At 35.1% G+C, this 11,060-nt stretch overlaps 2 pseudogenes; one reads left to right on the forward strand and one right to left on the reverse strand.

The window, feature by feature from the left end:
- The first annotated feature begins 6,620 nt into the window (after positions 1–6,620).
- LOC118604079 lies at positions 6,621–6,739 on the forward strand (annotated as a pseudogene).
- A 1,508-nt stretch (positions 6,740–8,247) lies between these two features.
- LOC107517393 lies at positions 8,248–8,766 on the reverse strand (annotated as a pseudogene).
- Positions 8,767–11,060: the final 2,294 nt, after the last annotated feature.

The raw sequence follows: 11,060 nt of genomic DNA on the forward strand, positions 1-11,060 counted from the left end.
TCATGAAAATGAGCAAAATGCTACAAATCAGGGCTTCTTTATTCAGACATCTGGCTTACCAGCATGCCACTACCTGAGACTTCCTAGATCATCCAATTGGCCTCCTGGGCAACTACTATCTTCCTGACCACCTTTAACTTTGTAAAAGTGGCTACTTAGACTACTTACCAAGCCTACTCTCCAAGAGAGACTTCCTCCTATTTTATTTTAATTTAACATATTTATTGTAAAATAAAACACAAATATAAAAAACTATACAAAAATTATTAAAAAGACTTTGTTAACCCCAAAAGGAAAATGCCTGCCAAAAATAACTCCTTGCAATTAATTGGATTCAAACTGATAAGCAGAATATAACAATCATTGTTTACAGAGGTCCCTCACTAGGCTGCCAAGCTTCCTGTACTTGGCACCTGCTCCCTGAGTTGACCCCTATAAGAAAGCTCCTAGGATCAAAACTTGACCAATAGGACTGAGACTGTGCCCATCCAATCATCTTTATCAACCAATCAGAGTAACTCCGTTCTTACCAATTAGAACAGTGCTATTTGGATCAATCAAACTGTGATGATTTTGAGTCTTCATTTGCATAGAAATGGACCAATCGTGGATGGAGGGTGGGCACTCTTCTCTATATGAGCTAGTTTCACCTTTGCTTGGACAGAGTGACTTTCCAGGTTCCATCAAAGTTTGAGTTTCTCCAGAGGAGAGCTGTGATACTGGAGACTCCTCACCTGAGCCTCCTCACTGAGCCACTTAGAATGACCTGTTTAATGCCTGAGCTGTCTTATAGCCAAGTTGTTCCACAGCTGAGCTGTTTTGTAATTGAGCTATGTCACAACTGGGTTATTTTTAGCAGAGCTGTTTTGTAGCCAAGGTGTTTTACAATTGAGTTATTTTCACTAAGTTCTCCACCTTCACTGCACCCCAAATTGGGGATTTCTGTTGGTGTTGAATTTGTGATGAACTTTAGTTGATAAACTATACCTTTGTAACCACCATTTGGGTCAAGAACTAGAAATTTACCAGTTACCCCAGAAGTTTTTTCATGTGTCCTCTCCTAAAAGTAAATCACCATCTTGACTTTGATAGAAATTCATCTTTGCATTTCTTTATTGCTTTGTCACCTGAGTATATCTATACATTATATTGCATGTGCCAGTTTTTTAAAAAATTGATATGCCTTTTAAGTTCCTTTTAATCTACAGATCCCTGCTTTCTTTGCTCTATTTCCTCATAGTTTATCTTTTGAGGAACCTAAACCTTTGACATATAGATTTCTCACAGACTGTATGCTCATGGCACAGTTTAACATGTCTCTCTGTCTTCTGTATTTCTTCCACATTAGCAGCTGGATGAGAGGTTTGATCAGGCTTGGGTTTGAATACCTTTGGCAAAATACAGATGACATTGTGGTTTTTCATCAGAAAACACATGACTGATTGTTTCTCATAAAGTTCGGTCACTGATTCTCAATGCCTAGATTTATTAACTCATTTGAAATTGCAAAATGATAGTCTCTCTCATTTCCCTTTTTCACCAATTATCTGGAATACTGTAAAAAGAGATGCTTCTGCTTGTCTTCTATTGGTGATCTAGTGGTATAGATCAAATAGGAAAGGTAGAATAAATGGTTGATTCTTTCTTTCCCAATTTTAGAGATGAATTGATTCTCCACACTTTTTACTTAAAGAAAATCCAATTGTCTTATTAATAAATTAGTGAAATAGAGAGATGCATAGATGCTAAAATATACCCATATCAACCTAAAGCCAGCATAAAGCTTAGTGGAAAAATACTAAAGAATTTCTACTTAAATCGGGCACAGTAAAAGAATGTCCACTAATGGTGATAATGGACATACTTTATTCTGAAGGTCCTGGCCAATATTATTAAACAAAACCAAAAAATTAGAAGTGTAAATATTGGGAAAGAGGAGGTAAAATTGTCACTTGTAGATGATATGGTCATATTCCTGCAACATACCAGAGAATCAACCCCAAATGTTACAATATGACAACATAGTAAAGAAGCAAAGTAAAAATTAATATGTAGAAGTCAGTAACATATATAAAAACAACTGATTAGACTATATAATTGAATAAAATACTACATTTACAAAAACAAAAAAAACAATAAAATATGTAGGAATAAACTTAAGAAAATGCAGTCTCTCTATGAAAAAGCCTTGATACAGTCCTTTGGAACACAAAGGAATTTTAAACAAATAAAGTCAGGTCGTATTTTAGTTAGATAGACCCAACATCATAAGGATTGTTAATTCTTACTACTTTATCTATATATTTACTACAATCCCAACAAAAACTTCAATGCGGTCTTAAGAGAAAATTAGACAATCTGATTCTAAAGTTAATATATGCAAAAATAAAGAAGCAAAGATAATGAGGAAAATTCTGAAAAAGGAGAGTAGTGCAGCAAGCACAATAGGCAGTTGGGGAGGAAGAAGTGATTTTACTAGATATTAAAATATAGGCTTCAGCATTTAAAGCCACATTCTACACAAGCAAAGTTTGTGAATAGGCTTTCACATAATAGGAAATAGACATAATTATTAAATATATGAAATATATTTGACTTTATTCATGTAAGTGAAATTTAAAACATAAAATATTTCCATTCAATTACTTACACATCTAGATGTTTCAGGTAGGGCATCTAGACACAGAGCCTGAGATGAGAGTTTCTCATGAGAGTGATTTTAAGAGGAAGTGCTCTCAGAAAAGGGGAGTGAGGGGAGGTGGATGAGGCAGAGGAAGAAAACTGAGTGAGAACGTGGTCTCAGCTCCAGATTGGCTTCTGCTTGATCATACAGAAAACTCTGGAGCACAAGTCACACCAAGGAGGTAGTCCTTCATGTCCTTGTGTCAGTCAGTCATTTACCTTTCTGGCTGCCTTTACTTGCTGTCTCCCAGGGTGAGGAGGGAGGATGCAATCTCCTGATCAAGATGGCTCCCCTGGGGGACATCCCTGGAGAAAGGCCTGATGTGAGTAATTAGGAGCCAACACCCAAAGGGACTGAAGACAGCTTACCACTGATCTTGAGAGGAGGATCTGGGCAGGGTACCAACTGAATTCACTACACTAAGTACAGCCTTTGCTCAACACATTGTATATAAAATAAAGCTTTAAAGCAAAAAATTAAAGAACTATAAATTTAAAACACACTTAGACATTTTATTGACGAATATTTGCCATTTCGAAGGCAGTCAGAGTCAAGGCTATTGAGTCAAATAAATTGGTTTTGAGTTGCAGCTCAGCCACAGTGACATGGTAAATGGATATAATTATTTTTAAAAACTCTATCTTATAGGATAGCCATGAGAATTTAATAGACTGTGTATCGGTATGGCTAGCATTATGCCTGAATATGGTACAGTCTCAGTAAACTTTAGCTAATTGCTCCTTTGCTACTGCCTAATGCAACTAACTTTGAACTTCTTACAAAATATGTACAAAAAAATAAATAACTGACTAACTAAAGTCTATGTTCAATTTAATATTACTCTGACCCCTACACTGGTGTTTTTCACTTCAAAATGTTTTAACTTTCTGCCTCACCATGCTGTACCTGTGAACCCAGAAACACATTATCTGAAGCATTTAATTTTTGTAAAATAATTAAGCTTACTTAAGTATTTAAAAAGTTCAACATCACCTTATGGCTTGGAGATTATTTTAAAGAGAAATAGGAGATGTTATAATTATTTCTCTTGTAAAACTTTAAAAATATATTAATAAATTATATATCAATAATTTCCTCCTGAGTACAAAAGCATTATAAACATCTTTAAAAATACAGATTAGCAAAATAAAGCAAAAGTAATCCAAATCCCATCAATATCAGTATTTATGCCTATCTGCCAGGACTTTAAGTACATAAATATTTATTCCTGTAATATTTTAATACAAATATGTATTCATACTGTTTATAATGTTTTATAACTTTCTTTTATCATTTCAGAGGCTATCAAGTTTTTCTAGGTCGTTAAAAGTTTTGCAATGTCATTTAAATAACACAGAATACCAAAATATTTGATGCAGATATAAATACAAATATGGTTATAGATGTGTAAATGAAGAAATAAATATATAAATATGTAGGTACAAAATATATAAAAAATATTATCTAACATATATAGAGAAATCTGTTTATACACACTGTGTAAAGAAATAGGTTTTATTTTTCGATAATCAAACAAATCCATTAATCTTTTCTAACTTTTGAATTTGCCATTACAATTAAAGTTCTATTATATTTTAAAATACAAAATGATTATAGTTTTTTTAAGATATATTTTAAATTTATTTAACAACTGCTTTTGGGACAAGCTGGGTGAAATACATTATAGATGTTACCAAGATAGATAAGAAACAGATGCTACTGGATTCTCCTAGTCAACTCAGAGACACTTATTGGCACAAACCATTGTAATATGAAAGATAAAATGTAGTAATTATTACACCATATGCTAAAAAACACAAGAAGAAAAAGATCATAACTTCTGGAGGTAAGAGAGAAGAATCAAGAAAACTATCACAAAGGAAATGAATTTGCGCTGACGTTTGATGGGTGAAGAAGGTGGGGAGAAATATCTTGGTTGACAGAAAACAGGAGACAATGAAGTTGGAATCCCGGTGATTTCATTCTCAGATGAAATCTCTAGTTGATTAGTTCCAAACATTATGACAGAGTAAATAATTTCCTGAACTGTGCCCAATAAGAGATACCAGGTAGGCAAAAACCTTTTCTAACATGTTTAAGATTGTGCTTAGTGTGACAAATCCCCTGTTGAGCCAAATGACTCCTCTGATGATGTATCTTTTCTTTGGAAATAAAAAGATATGGGGTATGTCACCTCTTGGCTGATCCTTAGGCAACTGAGGAAACTGACTTGCATACAGGTATGATGATCTTACCCTTATAATAACAACTGGACAGAAATGCGCTTGCTGGAATTCTCAAGCCACCCCTAAGTTCGGGGTATAACTAAATTCTCTATTAGGGAGCCAATTTCTTGCGAGGGAAATTAAGTTATTATTGCCTCTTGAATGTCTGGCAGGCTCCATCTCTGGCTAATGCCTATAATTATACAAACAACCTTCTGAGCACAACCCGATGGCAGCTGCATATGGCATTTACAGTTGTTATAATAACACAACAGCCAGCCAAGAAGCACAACACAAGCACAACTCTAACCCACAAGTGACCTGCTAATTAGTAGCTGTGTGGGGTTAACAAAGAGAGCACCTCATATAAGGTGGTGTGTTATTAATGTAAACACTGACCCTGGTAAATGGGAAAATGTATGCCAGGAGAAGCTTGCTCATTCCCTGCTTGTGTTGGTCAAACAAATGAGAAAAGCACACGTTCAATAGAAAGAGCCTGTAAAATTAATATAACACTTAGAAGAAGGAATCTGGTGTCTCTTTCCCACACCACTCCCACTACTCCTGAATCATAACTACAGAATTAATCTCTGGGTTTGAATATTGAAGTTAAATGTGTTCTGTCCCAAGGCCCCACTCTCCATCCTGCCTGTGATGGCTCCTTCTCCCATTCCATTTGCTCTAAAGTTTCTTTTGGTTCTCGATGTAGAAATTGTTTGTTTTGTTTTCTGTGCTGAGAAGGATGTTTGTATAATTACCCTGTTATTGAGGCCCATAATGAAAAGTAAAATTCCTCCTAAAATTTCTCTTCCTCCCATCCAACTGCTCCAAAAAACAGTGTTTATGCTTTGGTCTCACTCCTTTTTGGTCTAATTCCAGATGCTGCTGGAGTCAAATATTTGAATGTTGTTCTTAATAATTGTCATTTACACGGGTCATTCGTAAACAAACTTCTTAGGCAAAACAATGAAAACACATATGGATCTTCAAGGCTGTTCACATAGTCTCTATGTCTCATATTTTCTTTTTTATATTTTTCTCTTCATAGCAGTATTCTATTTTTACTCTTAATTTTTCTTCCTAACAAATGAAACTCTTTCTCCCTTCTTTTATACAATTTATATCACTTACAACATAACACACTGAAATGATATCAAATTAGATGACATTATTAACCATAAAAACAAGTTATTTATTGAGTGTGCAAGTAATTGAAACCTGATGATGATGATGATGATGATGATAGCAATATTTCTTAGGTTATGACCTTTTATAGCCCTGTGCTAAACACTTTATATACATGATTTCATTCTATCCTCAGAACTCAACTAAGCAAGTTCCATTTTTCTCATTTAATAGATGAGAGAATTGGGGCTTTGAAATATTCAGTACTTGTTCAAAATCTCACAGCCAGTGGGAGAGCTGGAATCCAAATTAGACCAATCTTACTCAAAAAGTCATACAGATGCTTCTCCACAAGTCAGTTCAGAGCCCTGCTCAGAGCTCTGTCTCCTCATGTGTAAAGAAAAGAAATTAGACAAAACAATCTCTATAAAATATGAGGAGACTACGAAATATATAAAATGCGGTCCGCAAGAGGTTTCCACCTATTTATAAATCAGGTAATAAAATAAATTTAAATTAATGTGTATTAGATTTTGTAATGCATTTAGTTGATATTTATAAAGTCTTCACTTAAAAAGTAAATTGAAGTCTACGGCCATGCCACCCTGAACAAGCCCAATTCTGTCTGATCTCGGATGCTAAACAGGGTTGGGCCTGGTTAGAACTTGGATGGGAGACCACCTAGGAATATCAGGTGCTATAGGCATAAAAATAATAATAATAAAATTTTAAAAATTATAAAAATTTAAAAAAATTAAAAAAATAAATTGAGGCTTTTGGTTCAAAGTAGCAGATCTATTACATGCCCTTTTTTTTGCCTTCCCTCTCAAAGTTCAAGAAAATGTCCATATAATTCTACAAGGAAATAAACCTATAACCATACAGAAAGGAAGAATGGAAGTTATCAGGGAACAAGCAACTCCAGGATGCAGGGATGTCAGAAACAGACGGGAATGTGCTAAAGATAAAGCTCCAGGGTAAGGATGAGACTGTCTTCCAGATGGGCCCATGAGAGGCTTCCAATTTGGAGATGACAGAAGGCTATTGTGAAATTTAAGGGGAATGGGAGGAGGTTTACTGAAAGGTTAGGCACGGTTGGCAGGCCATTTGCCCCACCCTCACCCTGAGCATAAGAAGCCCATTTTCCTCCCATAGTGAAAAATATGTAATAGTATGTAATAGATCTGCTACTTTGAACCAAAAGCCTCAATTTACTTTTTTAAATTTTTAAAATTTTTAAAATTTTATTATTATTTTTTTATGCCTACAGCACCTGGTATTCCTAGTGGTCTCCCATCCAAGTACTAAAACATCTCTCTTCTAGATAAATTAAGCAAAGTGCCCAGGAGGAATTTACATTACTGGGTCCTCTTGGTACAGAGTATATCCCTTCTGATTCTGCATTTGAATGACTTTCATTTCACAGGCAATAAGTTGCCTTTCAGGCCATCTTGAAGAGAAGCCTGCCTTACAGGAACCTCGCATCAATTCCATGTGATTATCAACATGACTCTTCATTCTTATGTATAAAAAGGCAACCAAGAATTATAAGATATATGATAAATAACAGCATTATGGAAAAAAGGACCATACAGATAAACATAAATAACAATCTTTGAATTAGGTAAGTAAAATTGAAACAAATAAGGTAATCAAGAGTTCTTAGAAATTAAAAATTAGATTGCCAAAATAAAATGTCAGTGGAAGGACTGGGAGATACAGTAGAATACTTCTCTTAAGACATAACTCAGAATGTTAGGGGTAGACAGATTAAAGAAAACAAATTAAGTCAGTCCCATGCAGTTCAACATCTTACTAATGAAAGTTACTAGGAAGAAGATCAGAGAATGAAGAGAAAATCAGATATAGAATGAAAGTTGGAGATGAAAAAATACAAAATTTTCCAGTATAAAAAGACTATAGTGTGATGTAATAATAAATACAGATGACAGAGGACCACATCTAAAAGATTGTCATGAAATTTAAGAACAGCATGACTTAAAAAAAATACATTCTGAAAGCTTCCAGAGGAGGGAAAAAAAATTGATCTCCCACAATGGAACAATAATTTGATTTCTCATGAAGACCACTAACTATTAGAAGACCCTGTTTTCAAAGTTTTGAGGGTAATTTTTTTAGATAGATCCTGCCTCAGATTTATTTGTACAAATAGCACAGGAGGACTCCAGCCTAACAAAGACTGCAGGCCAAGGCTCACACCAGTCCTTCCATCTTCACATGGGCAGACAGAGGCTTCTGCTCAGGAGCCTTCACGGGGGCCTGGGCACCTTCGTGAGCCAGAACCTGAGCCTGAGCTAGAGACAGAGCTGCAGCCATGGCCTGGTCCTTGGTTTGAGCCTTTAGCCTGAGACTTTGGCCAGCAGAGCCTGAGACCCCTGGCGATTATGGTCATGAGCACGTTTCACAAGCTTGGGGTGAGCGATACAGGCAAGTCGACTGAGTTTGCGGCTGCTACCCTTTCGGTCCTTGAGATCCCTCCTTTGGTTTATGAGGGCCTTGATAGCCTCTGAATGTGCATTCATGGTCTTGGTGCTGTTGGCTTCATCTTCTTTGGGCCCTTCTTGTTGTGCTTCTTGGCAAAATACATGTTCCTCAGGAATTTGGGGTCCACCCCCTTAAGAAATTGGTATCTTTGTGATCGGCATTCTTGATGCCATTTCCATGCCATTTTCAGGACTGGTTGTGCATGGTGTGGTTCTTGGGCTTGGCCATGTCTGCACTAAAGCCTGAAGCTCCTGAGGGTAGTTTTTTTAATAGACTATTTCAGAAAACTTGTAGATTTGCCGAACAATTGAGAAAATAGTATAGAGAATTTTCATAAACTGAGGACCCAGTCTCCTCTATAATTAATATCTTACATTCTTACATTGATACATTTGTTATAATTAATGAACCAGTATTGATATATACTTATTCATATTTCCTTAGTTTCTTTCTAATGTCCCTTTTCTGTTCCAAAATCCTATCCAGAGTGCAACATTGGAGTTAGTTGTCATGTCTCTTTAAGCTCCTTTTTTAAGGCAGTTTCTCAGCCTTAATCTTGTTTTTGATGATCTTGAGTTTTGAGAAGTATTGGTCAGGTATTTTGTAAAATATTCCTCTTTTGGAATTTCTCTGCTGTTTTTTTCATAGTTAGACTGGGGTTATGGGTTTTGGGAAGGAAGACCACAGAAGTAAAGTGCCATTCTCATCACATCAGATTAAGGCTAAATATCATCAACATGATTTATCACTGTTGATATTGAACTCATCTAGCTGAGGTAACATTTGTTACATTTTTCCACTGTAAAGTTACATATTTTTATTCCTCTTTCTGTACTGTACTGTGCATAGCTCACACATAAGGACTGGGGTCTTTCGATCCACCTCTTTGAAAGCAGAATATCTAAGTTATTTGGAATATTTATGTATGGGGCTTTGTCTCTTTCTCTCCATTAATCAATTATGTATTTATATCATTATGGACTCGTGGACAGTTAGTTTATATTTTGGGTTATAATCCAATATTTCTTTTTTTTTATTGCTCAAACTGTTTCAGCATTGGCCAAAGGAGCTATTTTAGTTGACTCTTGTTTGCCTTTGACATAATCTCCTCAATGTGTATTCGTTGAATTTGGGGGTTCTGTTGGTTTTTATTTTGAGCACTTTCTAACTTTCTGTCACTACAAGGTAATCCAGGATCATCTTGTATATTTTTTGTCCTTGTACTAAAATGAGCAACTTTTCCAAGGAAGCCTGCCTTTTTTATTGAAATGGTTTTAGAAACTAAGATCTGAGTGCTAAGGTGTGTTCACAGCTACTGAGGTGTCTGTTTCTAGGTCTCCCTGAGCTGGAAATATATGTGTGTATACTAACACATATATATGCACACACCTATAACTATTTTAACATGTAAACATTTGGGTCTGTATTAAGTTAAACATGAATTCATACTGATGTCTCCAACTGGACTCCACTACCACATGGATTATTCTAGCCTTCTCTCCTTACCTATCTGTAAACTACCATTCTTACAGTGAAAAACCTGGCTCCCATCATTTTCCATTCATTTCCTTAATTGTTCAATTCTAGTAAACAAATATAAAGTATCAGAATTGCTCATACACCCACGAGGAATCATTTTAGCAGTTAGAGTATGTACTTATGTGCAGTTTCTTTTCACTATAAAATTAGATTCCACTTGTTTCCAGAGTTACATAGATCAACTCCTTTTCCTCTGTTTTTTTTTTTTTTTAAATTTGGATACTGAAAATCACTCTGTACTGTCTATGATTTTGATGAATAGATTATATCTTGTATACACTACAGTATTATACAAAAGTTTCCCCATCCTAAAAAAAATTCCCCATGTTTTATGTACTCTTCTCCTCACCTCCTCCTAAACATCTGACAAGTGCTCTTTTATCATCTCTATAATTTTGCATTTTCTAGTATATCATATAATTGGAATCATACAGTGTATAGCCTTTTCAGACTGGCTTTTATCCACTTAGCAATATGTTTAAGATTCCTCGATGGTTTTCATAGCTTGATGGATCATTTCTTTTTTATGCGAAATACACTGAGTAATAATCTTTTATACAGATTGTATCACAGTTTATTTATTCGTATAACTATTGAGGGACATCTTGGTTGTTTCCAGTTTTTAGTAATTATGAATAAAACTGCTATAAACAGTCACATGAATTGCTGAATTGTGTGGTAAAACTATGTAACTTTGTAAAAAAAAAAAAAAACTGACACATTTGCCTCCAAAGTAGTTGTAACATTTTGCATTTCCACCAGCAATATTGATCTGCATCTTTTCCAGACCTGGGGGTTGTCAGTGTTTCTGATTTTATTCATTCTAATATGTTTGTAATGATATCTCATTAATGTTTTAATTTGCAATCCCCTAATGACAAATGATATCAAACATCTTTTCTTTAACTAATGTAGTGCTGTCTTAATTATTATAATTTTATAGTAAATCTTGAAATTGGAAAGCCGAGTCCTAATTTCATCTT

The sequence above is a fragment of the Rousettus aegyptiacus genome, unplaced genomic scaffold, assembly GCF_014176215.1.
Source record: "Rousettus aegyptiacus isolate mRouAeg1 unplaced genomic scaffold, mRouAeg1.p scaffold_m13_p_6, whole genome shotgun sequence".
NCBI lineage: Eukaryota > Metazoa > Chordata > Mammalia > Chiroptera > Pteropodidae > Rousettus > Rousettus aegyptiacus.